The following is a 19,252-nucleotide window of genomic DNA, read 5'->3' as shown; positions in this document are numbered from 1 at the left end:
AGACTGTCACTGGGTGGGCTGCCCTTCCGTCACGTTTTAGTGTGCACCCTTTTAGTGTGCTTCCCGCAGTCCAGGTCCCACAGTGCTTATCCACGCTTTCTGGTGGAGGAGGAATCAAAAGGCCTGGAACCATAATGTCCTGCTGCCCCTGAACCTAAGGAAAGTTCCAGACTAATCCATGTACAGCCCTAACAATTTTCCTCCTCCTGAGAAATCCAAACAGGACAGGGCCAGGTCCTTCAGTGCAGAAGGCACGAAGGTCAGAGTGAGTGTGCTGGCGTGAGGGTGGAAACAGGCTGCAGGGATACACTTCAAGGACAGAGAAAGGGGCCCACAAGCCAAGGCATGCAGGCAGGGCGGCCTCTAGAGGCCTCCAGCTCTAGAGGCTGGGAAGGGAGCTGGATCCTCCTCCCAGGGACCCTTGTGGGAACCCAGCCAGGCTGACACCTTGACTTTCTCCTGCTGAGACCCACTGGGGATTGCCGACCTGCGGAAATCTTGGGTGATACACCTGTGTTATTTAAGCCCTGGAGTTTGTGGTAACCTGTTACAACAGCAACAGGAGGCTACAGAAAACCGAGGTCCCCTGCAATGGACCTGCTGTTAGTTCACAGGCAGGCACTTGGTTCTCCAGGGCTGGGGCCAGAGCACTGGGAGCCAAGGGGTCGCCCTCTGCCTTCTGATGAATTTGTGCAGGGCAGCAGGGCCCTGGGACACTGGCTATCTCAGGATCATAGATCAGGCTGCCTAGTTAGTCAAATGCTGCTCAGTAACAAGGTTGCTCTTTCCTGCCTCTTGATGGGGCGGGCTGATCAATGTGCTGACCCACAGGAAAACAAATGTGCTCAGATGTTTTTCCTGCTGTACAACCTGTGGCCCAGGCAACCCAACCAGTGACTTAGAAAGATCTCAGACTGCAAAGGGAAACTGGAAGACAGAAAAACAAGTCATCTCCACCTTGTAGTATACGTCAGAGACTTCAAGTCTTCTGCAGGCACGTTTGCCTTTTCTTGGTCTATTCTCTCTCTCTCTCTCTCTCTCTCTCTCTCTCTCTCATTCTCTCTCTCTCTTTTGAGGCAGCATTTCATTATATGGTTCAGGAAACCTTGAACTCACTATGTAGCCCAGGCTGGCTTTGAACTCACAGTGATCCTCCTCCTCTCCCAAATGGTGGGATTACAAACATGTGCCACTATGCCTGGCTTTCTCTGTTTGTTCTCTGATGAAATGTCTCCTAAGGGGTCTGGGGATTTAGCTCAGCGGCATAAGCACCTGCCTTGCAAGCAGGCGGTCGTGAGTTCGATCCCCGGTACCGATAAAAAGGAAAAAGACAAAAAAAAAAAAAAAAAAGAAATGTCTCCTAAGCGCCTTCCTACAGGAGCAGATAAAATCCTGATTTTCAATTCAAAGAGAACATCATGGAATTTCCTAAGTTTCCTGCCTCCCAGACACACAAGTACTAGAAGACCATAGTTTATGCAGCCCCTGAGACATTTCTAAGTTGCAAGAGCCATGGCTTCTACTTTATAATCCGGGACCCTGGATTATAGAGAGTGCAAGCAACATGGACAGAGTCCCACAGCAGATGCGAGGGATTCAACCAAAGCCCAAGGCAGCTCTGAGCCCGAGTGTCCCTGCCCTGATGCCCTGGCGGCTGTCTTGGGCCTTCGCCAAGCAGGTCCGGGAGCTGGCCTCTGGGCAGGTGGTCTCGGAGGGACGCAGAGAGGCACAGCCACTAAAGCTGTCATCGCGAGGCAGGCTGCTGATGGCCCGGGGGAAGATTTCCCAGACCACAGCTTTGCTTTGCTCTGCGCGTCTGATGTGTGTGCATGCTTGTGTGTGCACATGTGTGTGTCTGTACGGAATCAGGAAGAGCACAGGTGTTGAACAACTGCCAGGTCAAGGTGTCCTTTCGGCCGCATGCTAAACCTGCTATGAACTTTCATTTTTCCCAGCCCCGTCGAGCCCTCGCCCAGCTTCTCTCCCATCATCTCCTGATTCCTCCCTCCCTTCCCATTCTTCTGAGAGGGCCTGGAATCTAACTTTAGGAGCAAAGCTAATAGAGTCCCCAAAGTGGCTGCCAAGGGACTGGGCTGGCTTCTGTGAGCGGCCGCTGAGCCCTCGGGTCCAGAGCTCTGGGTGCCCAGCGCCCCGTGCAGACGGCGAGCACCTCCTCTGGGCTCTGGGCCCTGCACTGAGGGGACCCTGCACCGCCACCTGCACTGCTGCACTGCAAGTTCGTGACACTCAAGGACCAGGAAGGGAGGCTGATTTTCCTGAAGGCACTAAGGGAGACGACAGAGGGAACTGCTTTCCAAGGTGCCGCGGGGTTCAGGTATTTTAAAAGTGTTGCAGATGCCCTGGGATGGAGAGGCTAAGTCGATGCCCTCTCTTAGGCTCCCACCTCTCTTAGGGCCCGGAGTGGGCACAGGGGTGCCACGGGCCCTGCGTTCTGTCAGGCAAAGAGCCAGAGCAGCAGCTGCCAGGGAGACAAAGTCAGCGGCCGCAGTCTGAGGGGGAGGTGACCCAGCAGCACGGAGGGGCTCGGGGTGCCCAGAGGAGAGGGTGGGCAGAAGGGCTGAGGCCCCCTGCGGAGGATGGCCAGTGCCCTTTCCTCAAAGTCCTCAAAGCGGGCTGGGGCTGGGGCACAGCCTGTTCCCCCTGACCCCGCCTGTCCCCCTGACCCCATTGTTCCCCCTCCCCAAACTCAAATCCACCCATGCCTGGAACACTCCTTCCTGGTGCTGTCCCCACAGATGCACCCCCAGGGTGGTGGGTGACACAGAGGAAAGGGTCCAACTGCCCAGGTGACCTGGCAGCCAGGGTCAGGTCCTGGATGGACAGAGAAGCCAGACTTCTTCCTAAGCTTAAATTTGGGGAAGACGCCAACATCTGAGAACCCACAGATAGTAAAGTCTGCCACCTAATGGAGATGCACCCCGAAAAAAAGTGTGGCCAAGGCCACCAAGAGCCTTTGAGTCCTAGGCTCCCCCTACCCCCACATCCTCTTTGCACAGGGCAACTGGGGCTCCGGCACCTGGCACCCTGCTGCCACAGGGCCAACCCAAGACTCCAGGGGCCTCCAATCGGGCTAAAGAGTGTGAACCCAGAGGCAATGGCCTGTGGGATAGGGGCACCAGGGCCTGTGTCCCGGCCGGGGGTGCACGGAGGTCACACTCGGGACAGGTCACTCACATACCCGGAGGGAAGAATACTTCAGAGTCCGAGGCTACTCTCTGGATCCCTCAGAGAGCTTCTAATGCCCGGCTGGATAGTTCAGATTTCTTGGGGACCCAGTGGAAATAGTCCAGATCCTTTATTCAGTTTATAATTATGCAATTTTTAAAAAAATTGGGATAAAATATGCATGCTTTCAACTACTATTTTCAAGTGGTTCAGTGGCAATAGGTGTATTCGCAGTTACATAAGCATTCCAGGTGTGCAAAATTCTTACCCAGATGATCACAGCAAGGTGACCTTGCTGTGAAGGGCTTGCTTAGGCTTCCTTTGTGACATCTCTCCTAAAGTATAACATCCCTAAAAAGGGTGCTGACTAGTTTTTTTTTCTGAGATAGAGTCTCGCCCTGTAGTCCAGGTTCACCTCAAACTCTCTCTGAGGCCAGGCTGGCCTTGAACTTGCAGTGACACTCCTGCCTCAGCCTCCTGAGTGCTGGGATTACAGGCATGTACTACCATGCTCGGTTAGGGAAATGACTTGAGAAAGGCTGAGGAGGGGACCAAGGCGGTAGGGAGACGGGTGGGGTGGTGGAAGCCAGTGAGGAGGCTGCTCCATTACTCATTCCTCAATCCCATCCACCTTCAGTTCTGACCTCTCCCTGAAACGCCAGGTTCCTAACACAGCCCTTAGCTGACAGCTCCTCTGAGCCACCAGCCAGCGGCCTGCAATACTCAGGCTTCCCGGGAACAAAGGAGAATCCGCCCACCCTACTGCAACCTGCTCCTCCTTAAGTTTTACAACTCAACACACAAAAAAAATCTGACAGTCATCCTTGATGTTCCAATATTTCTCAGGAAGATTTAAGCAGAATAGTCTTAACAAAATACTAGCAAACTGAACCCAGAAACACAGAAAAATAATCATATACTATAACAAAAGGAGATTAGCAGAGGAAATCAAATTGGGCATGGTGGCACACGCCTATAATCCCAGCACTTGGGAGGCGGAGCTCAAGGCCAGGCTGAACTGCACAGAGAGACAAAAAAAAAAAAAAAAGTCCTACAGAATCCATTTTAAAAAAACTACTAGAAGTAATCAATGAATGCAGCAAGGTTAAACAGGGCACAACATCAACATATAAAAGTCATGTTTTGTTAATTAGCAATGAACAATCTGAAAATAAAATTCAAAGAGCAATTCTACTTATAATAGCATCAAAAGGAATAAAATAATAAATTTAACAAAAGTTTTTTTTGGGGGGTGTACCGGGGATCAAACTCATGACTGCGCACTTACAAGGCAGGCGCTTATGCCGCAGACCTAAATCACTGGCCCTTCAGGCTGGTTTTGAACTCACAGTGATCCACCTGCCTCAGCCTCCCAAGTGCTGAGGTTACAGTCAAAACCTACTCTAAAGCTTAGGTAATCAGGATGACATAGTGTGGCATAAAGATATATATGTGTATATATTAAGACAGAGCTGAGAGCTCAGAAGCAAACCCTCACGTTAAGGTGAACCCATGTTTAATAAGTATGCTGAGAGAATTCAGCGTGTGCAGAGACAGTCCTCCAACGAACACCATTGTGAAAAGGACGGCCGTGAAAAAAAATGAAGCTGGGTCACTTCCACACACAGCAATGAATTTAAAGCAGGCCAGAGCCCTAAATATAAGAGCTAAAACTTAGGCTGGGGGCATAGCTCATAGGCAGAATGCTTGTCTGGCATTTATGAAGCTCTGGGTTTGATCTGCAGCACCAAAACCAAAACCAAAACCAAAAACACTCTTAGAAGAAAACAGGAGTAAATCTTTGTGGTCTTGCCTTAGGTAAAGCATTCTTAGACACAAAAAGAAAAAATAATTTGTACTTCATCAAAATTAAAGCCCTTGGGGCTGGTGATTTTGCTTAGCAGCATAAGCACCTGCCTTGCAAGTATGTGGTCGTGAGTTCAATCCCTGGTACTGGTAAAAAAGAAAAAGACAAAAAAAAAAAAAAAAATTAAAGCCCTTTTTGTTTTGCAGGCTATCTGCATCAAGAGAGCGAGGAGGAAACACACAGAATAGGCGAAGCCATTTCTAAGTTGTGTGTCTGTCAAGAGGCTCATATACAGATTGTATGAAGAACTCTCGCAACTGAACAAAAAAGGCCCTTGCTCCAGGGTGTGGTGGTGCAGGCTGGTAATCCCGGCCCGGCCCTCGGGAGGCTGAGGCAGGAGATCACTTTGAGTTCACAGCTATCCTAAACTACATAGTGAGATTTTGTCTCATAAAACCCCTAAACAAACAAACTAACTAACAGGAAAACAGCTCAAAACAATAGACAAAGGGTTTGAATACACATTTCTCAAGAGATTTGTAAGTGGCCCATAGCTCTCTCGGAAATGCAAGTAAAGACCACAGTGAGGGGGCTAGGGGTTTAGCTCAGCGGCTTAAGCACCTGCCTTGCAAGCAGGCGGTCGTGAGTTCGATCCCCGGTACCGATAAAAATGAAAAAGACAAAAAAAAAAAAAAAAAAAAAAAAAAAAGACCACAGTGAGAGCCTATTTCACACCTATGAGGTGGCCACAAACAAAAAGCTGGACAAGGGCAAAATGACGAGGAGAAATTGCAACCTTCCTATCTGCTGATGAGAATATGAGATGGCTTTGCAAAGGCTGCACAGCTCCTTAACGCTAGGCACGGAACCACAGATGGCTCAGCCACTCCACTTGCACACAGGAGAAATAGGAAGGCTTTGTTGGTTTGTTTGTTTGAGTCAGGGTCTCACTATGCAGTTCAGGCTGGCTTTGAGCTCACTTTGTGGCCCAGGCTGGTCTTGAATTTGCAATGATCCTCTTGCCTCAGCCTCCTGAGTGCTGGGATTACTGGGGGGCACCACGACGACCATGCTACTGGTTATTTAATGGCTACAGAGTTTCAGTTTTGCAGAATGGAAAGTGTTTTGGAGATTAGTTACGCAATATGAATGTACTTCACACCACTGAATTGTGCACTTTAAAGCCATTGTCCATAATTATTTATTTGAGAGGATGGTCTTGAACACATTATGAGGACCAGGTTGGCCTCAAACCTGCAGCTTACTCCTGCCTCAGCTTCCCGAGTACTGGGACTACAAGGGTGTGCATCTCCATGGCTGGCTATGGAGACAGTTTTAAAACTTTTAACACAAAGGGCCTGATAGCTGATTTGTTGTTTGCTTTTAGTGTGAGGAAGCCCTATATTAATTACTTCTCAACAAGAGTTTGGAAAGCCAAATGTGCATTTCAGCCTGCTTTTCCATCTTTATTTATTTTCTTTTTTCTTTTTTGGGGACAGGGTCTCACTATGTAGCCCAGGCTGGCCTTGAACTCTGGGCCACCCATCTGTCTCAGCCTCCCCAGTGCTGGGATCACAGGGGTACCACCATACCCAAGTCTTTCCATCATTCTGAATTTAACTTTGCCCTGAATCATTAATAGATAATATCTGTAAAAAAAGTATTTTGGCGGTTTACAATGTAAGAGAAAAACTTCAGAATAGATGCTACCGCAAAAATACCAAAAAGGACTGCGTTCAGCCTAAAGGGGGAAGCAAGTCCTATCTCAGGACAACCTGGAGGAAGCCGAGCATTATGTTAAGGGAACTAAATCCGCTGCAAGTGCTGGGAGGAGTCCAAATCAGAGACAGGAGAATACCCAGCCGGAGTGCCCAGGGACTGAGGGGTAAAGGGATAGGGGTGGCTATGCATGGATAGTGTTTCGTTTTTGCAAGATGAAAAAGTCTCAGCAACTTGTACAATAGTGCACACGTGGCTGAAACTACAGACCTGCACACTTAAAAATGGGTAAGAGGGCCGGGTCTGGTGGTGCACACCTGTAATCCCAGCACTCGGGAGGCTGAGGCAGGAGGATCCTGGAGATTTAGAGGCCAGTCTAACTAGACAATGAGATCCTATCTCAAATCCCAGCTGTAATCCAGGAGGCTGAGGTGGGAGGATCCATGAGAGTTGGAGACCAGCCTGGGCTACAAAGTAAGCTCAAGGCCATCCTGAACTGCACAGCAAGACCCTGTCTCAAACAAGACAAAAAACAAACAACAACAACAACAACAACAACAACAACAACACACACACACACACACAAAACCTGGGCAATTTTACGTGTTTGCCATATTAAAAATTTAAAAGGACAGTGTTGAATAAAAAGCCTTAATGAAAATTTAATTGTATTGTTATTCAATTATGACTGACATTAAAAGAATTTTCTTTTTTTTTTAATTGGATAAAGTTGCCGGTCATTTTTATATTTTACTTCTGAAGGAGTAAGGAAAATAGATCACTTAACTTAATTTTGCAATTATTTTTACGTCCTGAGTCCTGCCTAATTATGCAATATTTTGTGTTACAAATGGAAAAAGAAGATTTACATGCCGTTTACTACTTTTATGGTGTTACACTGAGGGGGAATGGAATATGAAGACTGATATCAAACTTTTATGAAAACTTATTTGTAAGCAAATTTGCATTTTGGAGGCTGCATACTGAAGTCAGTTATCTTCTCCAAGACCTGAGCTGATTTTTTTTTTTTTTAACGTTTCAAGTACACTATCTTCCTATTTTACCTGGTTTTTACAATATACTAGCTTCCTCTTTCAACAAACTTAAAAGGTCACAGCAGCCGGATTGCAAGTTTGAAGCCTGACTAGCCTGCAAGGTGAGACTGTCTCAAAAAAAAAAACCCCAACCAAAAACCAATAAATAAATGAATAAATGGGGCTGGGGATTTAGCTTAGCAGCATAAGTGCCTGCCTTGAAAGGCCATGGTTGTGAGTTCGATCCCTGGTACCAAAAAAAAAAACAAAACAAAAAACGAATAAATGAATAAGTAAGACCAAGACAGTCCATGTGACTTCTTGAAGAATTGTTTGCTTTTAAATAATTTTACAGATGTATTTTCTACGTGTCTTAAAGATATGATATCTATTTTCTTTCTTTCTTTTTTTTGCCTTTTTGAGACAAAGCCTCACTATGCAGTTCAGGATGGCCTTGAGCTCCCTATGTAGCCCAGGCTGGTCTCGAACTCACAATGATCCTTCTGCCTCAGCCTCCTGGGTGCTGGGATTATAGGCATGTACCACCACGCCTGGCTTAACATCTGTTTTCTATAAACTTTATCCTAAGCCTGCACTATTACTAGAGTTATACACTTTAGAAAGAGGCAGAGACTGAGTTAAACCGCAGGACAGACAGGCGATCTAAAAAGTCCTATCATTCTAATCAGGATCCCTTTATGGTTGGCTAATGAGTTCCATGACTAGACCACTGCCTGCCTCTGTGTCAGAGGAGAAAAATGGAGCCTGGGGAAACACTACCAAGACTGGGGATGGTTATTTGTAATTATAAAGCTTCCCTATACGTTTACTTTATTCCTTGCCTTGATGGCCAAGAAAATAACAGGTGGCGGGCTTAGAACAGACTGTGGACTCGGACCTGACTTAACCAAGGTACACTCTGCAAAAAACTCTGAGACGACTGCTTGGGGAGGACCCCAGGCACGTTCACACAGACCTGCCTCAAGCTTTTCAGTGATCCCCGAGGTGGTCCCAGGAAGGAAGCAAGGTCGGGAACCACTAGGTGGCTCGCTCTAGGCTGCACTCCTGAGCTCTTTACCCTGTACTCACTGGCCTGTGGGAGGCACGGAGAGTGCAGCCGCGCGTGAGGCCTGCCCTCCACTGGGCTCCCGCAGTCCCAAGAGCCAATCGGGCTAATCCCACCTCCATTTTGCACATGTGACATATAGAAACAGTATGTGTAAACACATGGATATTTAATAGGAAATGCCTGTGTGTGTGAGTGTCCTACTGGGGTTGGACCCAGGGCCTTTGCCCTACACTACAACCCCAGTTCTTTTTTTTATGATTAGTTTTTCAGACGGGTCATGCTCTGTCGTCGAGGCTGGCCTTGAACTCACTGTGCAGCCCAGGCTGACCACAGACTCAGCCACCCTCCCTCCCAAATGCTGGGGCTCCAGGTGCCAACCGCCATGCCCGGCACGGATTCTTTCTCTTCAGACAGGGCCTTGTTAAATTGTAGGTCACCCAGACTGGCTTGTATTTGTGACCCTCCTGCATCAGAGTGCTGGGAGTACACCATGCTTGGCTCGTCATCCTTTGTAAGGGTCTGGGGCCGTCTATCTTCCATACCATGAGGGGATCCCAGAGCTCCATTTGCTCCACGGCGCGTCCCAAGAGCTCCTAGGAAATCTCTTGCAGTTCTAGGTCTGGTACCGACAGGTCAGTGTCAAGGAAAGAATGTTAATGTTTCTTCCAGCAGCTGATGGCAAAAGCTCGGCAGAGGGGAGCTCATCCACAAAACATTTATAGAGCACTTTGATGAGGAGAGCTCGGAGCACTCTTGTTAGCTGGATTATAATTTCTCTTGTCCTTTTCCTTCAGTATTGGCGATAGAACCCACAGCCTGTGCACCTCAGAGCTGGGCACAGATGCTCCACCCCAGCCCAACAGCCTCATTTTAAAAAAATGCATAGCTAAAACAAACTCCTTGTCCTATCTTCCTTATTTGTTACAAATAATAAGATAAATTTTATAGCAAGACTAGAAGCAAGCAACATTGTAAACAGTCACAATCTCTGGGTGAAAATACAGTTTTTTGTTTTGGTACCGGCATTTGAACTCAGGACCTCACAATTCCCAGGCAGGTGCCATTGAGTCATATCCCTGGCCCCAGAATATAATTGATTTGAATCATTTTCTGCATCATTCAGAATTTCAGGGGGGTTTCCTATTCAGATGGAGACACATGCTATGTAAGAAATTAAAAGTGGGTCATAAAAACTCAACTTCACTTGGAATTTAAAAACAAAATTCTTTTTTTTTTTTTTTTTTTTTTTGTCTTTTTGACTTTTTGAGACAGGGTCTCGCTATGCAGTTCAGGCTGGCCTCAAGCTCACTTTGTAGCCTAGGCTGGTCTCGAACTCGCAATGATCCTCCTGCCTCAGCCTCCTGAGTGCTGGGATTACAGGCATGAGCCACCATGCCCGGCAAAACAAAATTCTTTAAACTCATGACATTGACAAGGATCTTATATAGGGAAAATTCTGGTCTAGGGGAGGGGACAGCAGACAAGGCACTGTCATATTCAACTGATGTGAGCAGAGGTTGGCATCAGCTTTGATGGGCAACTTGGCCAAGATCTATAAAATGCACACATTTCTGAATCCTGCAGTCCTACTTCTAAGACTTTTTTTTCTTTTTTTGTTGTACCGGGGTTCAAACTCATGACCTCACACTTGCCAGGCAGGTGCTTATGCCACTGAGCTAAATCCCGGGCCTAAGACTTTTTTCTTATAGGTGGTAAGAGTGCAAAGATATGGGATAGAAGAGGGCGCTATATGGGTTTTTTTGAAACAGGTTCTTACTCTGTAATTTAGGCTGGCCTTGAACTCACAGCAATCTTCCTGCCTCAGCCTCCTGAGTGCTGGGATTGCAGGTGTGTGCCACAACACCTGATGGAATTTTAAGTAAATGGTGCTATATTCATATAGTGGAGTGTTCTATTAATATAACTGTTGAGACACACATGGTGTGCACGTTTGTAATTCCAGTGCTTAGGAGGCTGAGACAGGAAGATCACCATGAGTTTGGGGCTGGCTTGAGATTACAGGTATGTGCCACCATGCCCAGCTGTAAGGGAAGAATTTTTAGAGTTACTTTTTTTTTTGTCTTTTTCCTTTTTATCGGTACCAGGGATCAAACAGGACTGCCTGCTTGCAAGGCAGGCACTTATGCTGCTGAGCTAAATCCCCAGCCCCAAAGAATTTTTAAATGAATGTTTGATTTGCCTCCTTGAATACATCTGGATTTTATAGTACAAAGACCAAGATAAAGTACATGGGTATGGTAAGAAAAGGAAACCCGTGGTATATGGGACTGAAAATATTTGCATAAACTAGGTTCTACAATAATCTGAATACAGATGAATACAAATTCCATCTATCAAATACACGGATAAGCCGGGCATGGTGGCTCACGCCTGCAATCCCAGCGCTCGGAAGGCTGAGGCAGGAGGCTCACTGCAAGTTCTAAGCCAGCTTGGGCTACAAAGTGAGTTCAAACAGCCTGAACTGCATAGTGGGACCCTGTCTCAAAAAAGGAGAAAAAATATTGAAATAAACAAATGAAAAAAACCCCCAAAACAACAGCAAAGAATGACAAAATATACTATTGAAGTCAATGTTTTCTGAAAATGTTGACACTGACACTTGATTACCTTAAAATAAAACTACGTTTTTGGGGAGACATTTTCCACATGAAAACTTTCCCTGTGCCACACTGTACTACAGATCTTAGGCACAGTTTGTAGCACAGCACTTTATTTTCTTTTCCATACTGTTTCCCTCTTATCTTCAAAATCATAGTTCCAAAGTTACGGAGTCTCAAGAGTGTCCTGCAGGAGGAAAAGCAAAGGTGACTGCTAGTCCACATCAGCCAGCGTGGGCACTCGGAGCTCTTATTTACTTAATTAGGGCGGTGTGCTGACCTCAGCGGCTGCTCCAGTTCAACACCAATAAAATAATGGAAATGTACACAGCACAGCCACACCCATGCAAAACCTGTTTTATAAAGGAGTAAACGTCATTGAGAGTCTTCAGTTTTTGAGCTAGGAAACTGCGTCATGCTGGTACGCTAATTTATAACAATTAGAAGTTTATGGTCAGAGTGTTGTCTGATGGGATGGGTCATCGCTAAAAGAACCTTAGCTAGTGCTGGTTTTAAAATCTGCTAACCGTTCCAGCTTTCATCTTGTGGCTAAAAACTGATGTAATATTTAATTCCAAGTCCGACAAGGAATTCTCGAGAACCAACTAGTCTCTAAACTACCGTAATGATTGTGATCACTTCTTTCCACGAGTGGCACGTGTGTGCACGTGTGTAACACATTTTGTTGGGAGTTAATATATTGCACAGGCTGGAGACTTGCTCACAATGTACTCTATAAAACACTCTGAGTTTCTGCAATGTCTTAAGAACATTAAAACAGACATTTACTGTCTTTTGTCATACGTGATACAGGACAATGATCCAACTACAACCCTTACTTGCCTAAAAGTTGTCTTATCAAAAAGGTTACCTAAGTCTGGTCCTGTGACCATGACAACAAATTAAAAATGGAAATGCTTAAGCCCCCAAATATGCAAAACGGTTAACTGAAAGAACATCACTTTGATGACAGTTAGAACCATCCATCTCCACAGGCTAAATGTAGAGACAATTGGAAGCCGATGCCGGCATTCGGACGTCCATTGTCATTTGGACAGGTGGCCATAACCTTAGCCAGGGAAGTCAGGGCCTCCGAAGGCTTCTTTTAGGTCTTACATCAGGCTACAAGGAACCCTGGCTTTCAACCAAATCTCCAACGCCAAAAAGCAGAGGTGAAGGGTTAACTTTTTTTTAAAATTTCTTAGAAGCTAAAGTATTTTAAAAAGCAAGGACAGCTCCATCTAGATCACAAAACGGCACTGGGGTGCAAAGCAAATGTGTTCCTAAATGTATCTTGAAATAGACAGTTAGAAAGCTAATATAGTTTGTAGGCTAAATATGTAATTTCTTTCAGAGGCAGAACATATTGCTGGGGGGAGTCCTCTAGCTGAGGGCTTACGGCAGAGTCGCTGAAACATTTTTCCATTTGTTGAATATTCAGTGTTGGGGAATATTATTCAGTAGACCCGGAGAGAAGTCCTAAATTGGAAAAGCAGCTGAGTCCAAGGTCATCTCTCTTGTTTCCAAATATATCTTGAAACAAATGCAAGAAGGGCACTTTGCTGAGTGTTATCTGGACATATATAGTTTCAATCAAATTCTTCAAGAAGTGTCAGAATAAATGCTGAACATTTGTTTGACATGGCCAAGTCGCCGGCAAGTGGGTCTCTCAAGGGTTCAGCGTCTCCTTGGCAGCTTTGCTAATTTTTTACACTAAAACCTCTTCTCGCACTCATGAGAAAAAAGAAATCCACCAGTGAAACACCAACTTTGAATTTTTTCTCACATTTTTTTAAAATATAGGAAATCACATAAACTTATAAAAATGTCTCCCAACAAAAATAACTCTTTAAAATATTCTTTCCTCGGCTAAATTTCTTGGAATTATCAAATCTTTTTCAAAAATTCAAAAATGTTACATGTACCAAAAAAAGGTGCTGGTACAGATGATGCAGCGCTAGGAAAGGAACAATATGCTGAATCTTAGAATTACTGTCAAAAAGTACTCCCCAATAAATACCTGTCAATAAATACCTGGCTTGCTGCCTCTACTGTTGTCTGTCGTAAAAAATACAACCCAAACTAAGTCCATGACGGTAGTCGTCCATGGAGACAATCATTTATCATTCTCTACATGTTAGGGAATCGTCCCCAAGGAAGCAGGGACAGTAAGAATTCGGATCATTCTAGACCAACAAGATGCAAACTGCGCCAACTTGAAACCTCAGCGCTCTGGTTTCCAGGGTCTTCCCAGTCGGGCCTGGCTCATGCCGCATGGTGATCCTTTCTTGGGGTTCTTCTTTTCCACAGGGCTTCTGCCCTCCCGAGTCAGATGCCATCCGTGTTTCCTGAAGCATCTTAACCTGGCCTCTGTCCTCCAGCCTATCTGTGACATGAGTCCTCAGAGATCCTCAACTCCAGCCAGGTGACAGTGCCTCTGCGCTGCACGCGCCATAAGGAAACAAAGGCTGTGACAGCACAAGAAGGTGAGGAAGTCTTCATGGAGCTGATTTTGGAGAAACTGAGGCTCATTAAACAAACAAACAAATGCCCAAGTACGTCCGCTTGCTGGCCTTCTGACCCAGCACGGGGAGCCGCTCTAACTGCCCGCTGCACTTCTACCCGGATTCCGGGACTCCGTGCTCCTTCACAGTGGTAGCCCGGTCTCCTCCTGCAGTGTCAGCTTCATGCAGAGCTGGAGAGAGGAGAGGCGGGCCGTGACCAGTCCTACACGCCCCTCCTCTATCCACGTCCTCACCATCCAGCCAGCACTGGGCCAACCCTTACCTCTTCATGAAGCCTCCGCGACATTTCCTTGACCTCCTGGTCTTCTCTAGATCCCTGTTTGGTTTGAGACGGGTGTCACTATGTTGGTATCACTATGTTTTCCAGGTGTGTGTTAAATACCCTGCATCAAGAGATGCTTCTGTTTCAGCCACCCACATGCTGGATGACAGGTGTGCACCATCGTGCCTGGTCTAAGCTTGACCTTCAGTGGCACCAGGATACTTAGCACTTGTGATGAGGTGCCATAGGTTTACTGTAACATCCTGCAGGTCTGGTTAACGATGAGGTCAACCTTGTCACAGTCTAGTTCAGTGTCTGGTGCATTAAATGGCAGTAGTCACCACCCTCTTTACCCACAGGGGTATTTCTGGATCCCTGTGCGTCCTAAGGCGGTACCGATCCCTATATTCAGGGAATGTTCTCTTCTATACATGCATATGTCACGATAAAGTTTAACTTACAAATTCAGCACGGTAAGAGACACAGAATAATTAGACTGTAATAAAAGTTACTTGAAACTTAGGAATTCTTTCTGGAATTTTCCACTGTTATTTTGGGACTACAGTTGACTGAAGGTAACAGAAACCCCAGCAGGAGAAACTGTGGCCCTGGCAGGGCCGCTGCAGAGGGCTGCAGAGGAACAGGGGCAGGGGCTGCTGCCCGGCCGGCTGCACACCTGGCCCACACTCAGCCTCGGACAGCCCCACAGCCTCGGTCAGCGCCGAGCGAGCGCCGCCTCCTCTCTCTGCCTGTCCAGATCTCACCGCGTCCTCCCAAGTCCACCCCGGGCTCGCGGCCTCCATAGGTCTTCCTTCAACCTCCTATTTCAAAATTAAATGCTTCTTCCTCTCATTTCCCTGTCCTTTACATATATACCGCATTTTTTTCTCTCTTCACGACATCTGAATTTTCTAGACTAAGGATGCTGAGAGCAAAAACCAGGTCATGTTAATTTTATACTTTTGAATTTAGTCCAGTGTCAGGCACACAAAACATAATAAAGATGTGGATATAAATAAAAGGGCCTTTTGGCATTTTCATTGAGATGGGTAAGAAATGTTTATAAGCGACAACAGATTCTAGATTTACCCAAATTAAATTTTATGATCTTGATATTTTATTGTATTTCTATCTTTAGGTATCATTACAGAATTGTTCCTAAATGAAAAACTGAATTTGATTTATATATTCAAAGGAGACATGATTTTATCACCACAACGGACCTCAGATATTTAAATTATAACTTAAAAGGCTTCAGTTTGTTCTGTATCTAAACCTATTACTTCTTTCACGTTTTTATCTGGCATTCATTTTCAGTGTTGGCCTGGACGTGGTGGCCCATGCCTGAGGCAGGAGGATCACGGAGAGTTTGAGGCCAGCCGCAACTGCATAGAGGGACCTTGTCTGAAAAAGACCAGCCAACCAGCAAACAAAACCCAAAATCAAAAGCAACCAAACAACACAATTTTCAGTACAATTTCTTCATCTGGTTGATATAGCTTTTCTTTTCTTTTTTAATACAGTTTACTTTTAATCATTTAGTAATGGGTACCGGGGATCCAACTCTCGACTGCACGCTTGTAAGGCAGGCGCTTATGCCACTGAGCTAAATCCCAGCCCAGATACTATGTTTATAACAAGTACCAAAAATGATTTCATGCCATCATGCTCATCATGGTCATCAACCTGCTTGCAAGTATACACCTAGTACATGCACAGATCACACGGGTTCTGGACCGGGGCTCTGCCCGGTCTTGGCCTGTGTAGTACTGTGGAAGCCTCCCTGTGCTTCACAGTTTCCTCATCTATAAAATGGGTCCTTCATAGAGCTCTTATGAGAACGCAGCTTCCAGCGCCGTGCATGAGCTCCAGGCACTTAAGATGGTGCCTGGCACGTACTGAAGGCTCAGTAAAGGGCGGTGGCTTTATCACCATCACCACCTTTCCAGAGCCTCAGGGAGGACAATTCAAAAGTTAAATCTGGCTTTGAATAACTGATGTTTTAAGGAAGTCCTTACTCTGTGTGCCACTTTGCTCTCAGAACCAAGCACCAACCAGGCCGTGCTCTCTAACAAGGCCAGCCAAGCTGCCCAGCACCCAGCGGTGACGCACTGCCAACCATCACTGAGTATTTCTGAGCTTATCGTGCGTAGCAAGATGTCCCCTCCCCATGAACACACCGCTACTCTCAGAGCTCGGGTGCAAACTCAGACTTTCACTCAAAAAAAGACCTTGGAATTTTTTCCTGTCCTCTCACTAGTGAATTTCCACCGCAGGCAACCGGGGCTGGTGACTCCAGCCGCTCGGGCCTCCAAGAAGGTGCCACCCATCTGCCTAAAGGGGGAGCCCGTGAGCAACCGGCGAGCTGGGCAGGCCGCACAAGAACACGGGTCAGGCTCTGGGTTTACCTTTTGGTCTCTTTCTTTTTTCCTTTTGGTCTCTTTAGGAGGATGGGGTGGGGCTAACTCACAATCACAGTCAACTTTCCCTTTTTAAGATTGCCTAAGGTCAGGAGAGTGGAAGACAAAAAATACAGTTAATTTTAATGATCCCTCTGGAAGATCCCGGGGCAAAACACTCCCACCAAACAGCTCTAATTAAAGCTCCCGTTAGGAAGAGGGCGAGGCGAAGCCTGTGTGAACAGAGAAAGTCACATAGTCAATGCAGGTGCGGCTTGATTTTTTTTTTTCTAAAAAAGAAGGCTCAATCATATACGTACACGATAGATCTTAGCTTGCTGCAACAACAGAGAAAATAGGGACGCAACCCAGTTTAAGGAAGCTGATCATCATCTCCGAGGGCTAACTGCTGCCTTACCGCAAGCCAAAGGCAGGAGGGAAGCCCCAGACCCTTGGGAGAAACCAGTCTCTATCCGCATTCTCCTCGCTAGGCAGGGTGACTGCCTGCCGAAGACAGGTGTGTACGAGGGGCCACCTGCGCAGAAGTCACCTTCTTTTCCAGACAGGGCTGGCTACGTTGTCAGGTAACCTCAGACTCACGGCGATGCGCTCGCCTCCGCCTGCCCAGTCTCGCCGGGGTTACAGGCGACGCATGGCACCCAGACCCAGCCACAGCCATGTTTCCATGGAAGCTCTGCTTTTGCTTTTGTAATGCCGGCTTTAGCAAGTTACTCATTTGTGCGTATTTTCGAATTCGATTCCTGCTAGCTCGCACATTTTCAGTATGAGCACATATTCAGCCTCGTATTTTACTTGAGTGATCAAAAATGCTTATATCCATTTAGCTTAAAAATTTAAGAAACACACTCTGATAATTTACAGAGCTTAAAGTTTCCAAAGAGCCAGGCGTGGTGGTGCTGAGAAGGCTGAAGCATGAGGATGACTGCAAATTCAAGGCCCACCTAGATTACACAGGAAGAGCCTGTCTCCCCTCCCCCCCAACAGTTAAGCAGAACAATACATTTGCATTTCTTTGATAGGTTAATTAAATGACCTTTAGCATTGTTGCCTATTAAATTAGTATAAAATAATACCATTAATCTACAGAAGAAGCTAGGTCTGCAATTTGTGTTTGAACAATATTCTAAGACCTTTTGGTCTACTCCCAGACTCGGACAGTCCATGACCCTGAATTACCCACTAATGGATCTGTAATAGGAAGTGCTTCATCCTACTAGAAGATTCTGCTTAGAGGGCAACCTTTCAAGCTGGATGGTTTCCTGAACCAGCAGGGAACAGGAGGAGCAGTCCTGGGCCACGGTTGGCAGCACCCAGCCCTAAAGAGAAGGAAATCCATGCGCACAGAGGCAGTTTCACAGGCTACATTTTTCTCCTTTATTTGGGCCATCATGTGGAAGATAGATTATTTTCTAAAACGATTAAGTAATTCATCAATTAGCCAGCTAGAGAATTAATCCTAAGGAAAAACGTAATAAGCTCTTCTTCCAGAAGTGCCAGCTGTCAGAAACTGTCAGGCTCAGTCAAAGCTCCCTGATGTCCCCACCAAGGCACGCAGTGAGTGGAAAGTCACTGCGTGAAACCCATTAGGCTGCGTCGCTAGATGTCCAATGTTACATAAAAACTATAAATAGCTTTGTACTTTGGGGTGTTTTTTCAATTTGCTTCCCTTGAAGTAATAATGATGTTCTGCTTCAGTTAATAAAGTAATTTAGGAGCTGTCTTTGTGTTTAATCCACATACTGTCTCTGTGTAGAATAAAAATGGTAAGTAATAATCAAATCAGTAGAATCCTAAGCATTCCTTGGAATCTCTGCCATTAATAATTTTAAAGCTTAAGGGGTGTACTGCTTAAAAACATTACTAGACTCAATAATCTTGTGAGCTTACTTTTTTGGGAGGAATAAAACACAGCTTCTGTAAAAGGCATCTAGTCTTTCACCTATTTGCAAAGGAATTTATATTCTGGTTAATGAAGCATCACTTACTCCTGGCTTAAAAATAGCCAGCGCTGCACAGTTGTTTCTACCCAGTCTAGAAGCCGCTGCCGAATAAAAGTGCTGGTGTCCTTGCACGGCCTTCTTTAGCTTGCGGCTGACACCAGTGAAGGCCAAACGAGACACTGATGGCTGATGCCCGGCCACACAGAAGGATGGACAAAGCAGAGGGCCAGGTCACAAACACCAAAATGTTTTTTTTTTCCTTAAAATTTTAAAGAAGTTTGTTTCTAGACTTTCCTGCTAAGAACAATTCTTCCTAGGTCTGATGAAACCATCTCTTCTTGCTCCAGCTGTTGGATTAGAGAATAATCTCTAGACAAAATTTCTTTTAGATTTTTTTTTTTTTTTTTGTCTTTTTCTTTTTAATCGGTACTGGGAATCGAACTCACGACCGCCTGCTTGCAAGGCAGGTACTTATGCCGCTGAGCTAAATCCCCAGCCCTTAGACAAAATTTCTATATCAAAAACAAAACAAACAAAACAAAACAGAAACCCCAAAGAGCAGATTATACTTGGGAGCAAAGAGATCCAAGTTTGCATATTTTTCACAAAGTAAAACCAACTTTTTTGGCCAGGAATCTAGCTCAGTGGCATAAGCACCTGCCTGGCAAGTGA

At 45.9% G+C, this 19,252-nt stretch overlaps 1 protein-coding gene and 1 long non-coding RNA gene across 7 annotated transcripts in view; one reads left to right on the top strand and one right to left on the bottom strand.

The window, feature by feature from the left end:
* Positions 1 to 19,252, bottom strand: part of Ift81 (intraflagellar transport 81) — a 123,046-nt gene that overhangs the window by 26,073 nt on the left and 77,721 nt on the right. The window lies entirely within an intron of this gene.
* Positions 1,389 to 18,557, top strand: LOC106026003 (uncharacterized). The gene is made up of 3 exons (XR_001199616.2): positions 1,389 to 2,335; positions 13,744 to 13,919; positions 15,538 to 18,557. It is a non-coding gene; the product is annotated as an uncharacterized LOC106026003 (long non-coding RNA).

Source organism: Cavia porcellus, unplaced genomic scaffold (assembly GCF_034190915.1).
Source record: "Cavia porcellus strain 051 isolate PalLab524CR breed Dunkin Hartley unplaced genomic scaffold, mCavPor4.1 scaffold_16, whole genome shotgun sequence".
Lineage (NCBI taxonomy): Eukaryota > Metazoa > Chordata > Mammalia > Rodentia > Caviidae > Cavia > Cavia porcellus.
The sequence above is the reverse complement of the archived record's forward strand: the minus strand, read 5'-3'. Positions and strand labels throughout refer to the sequence as shown.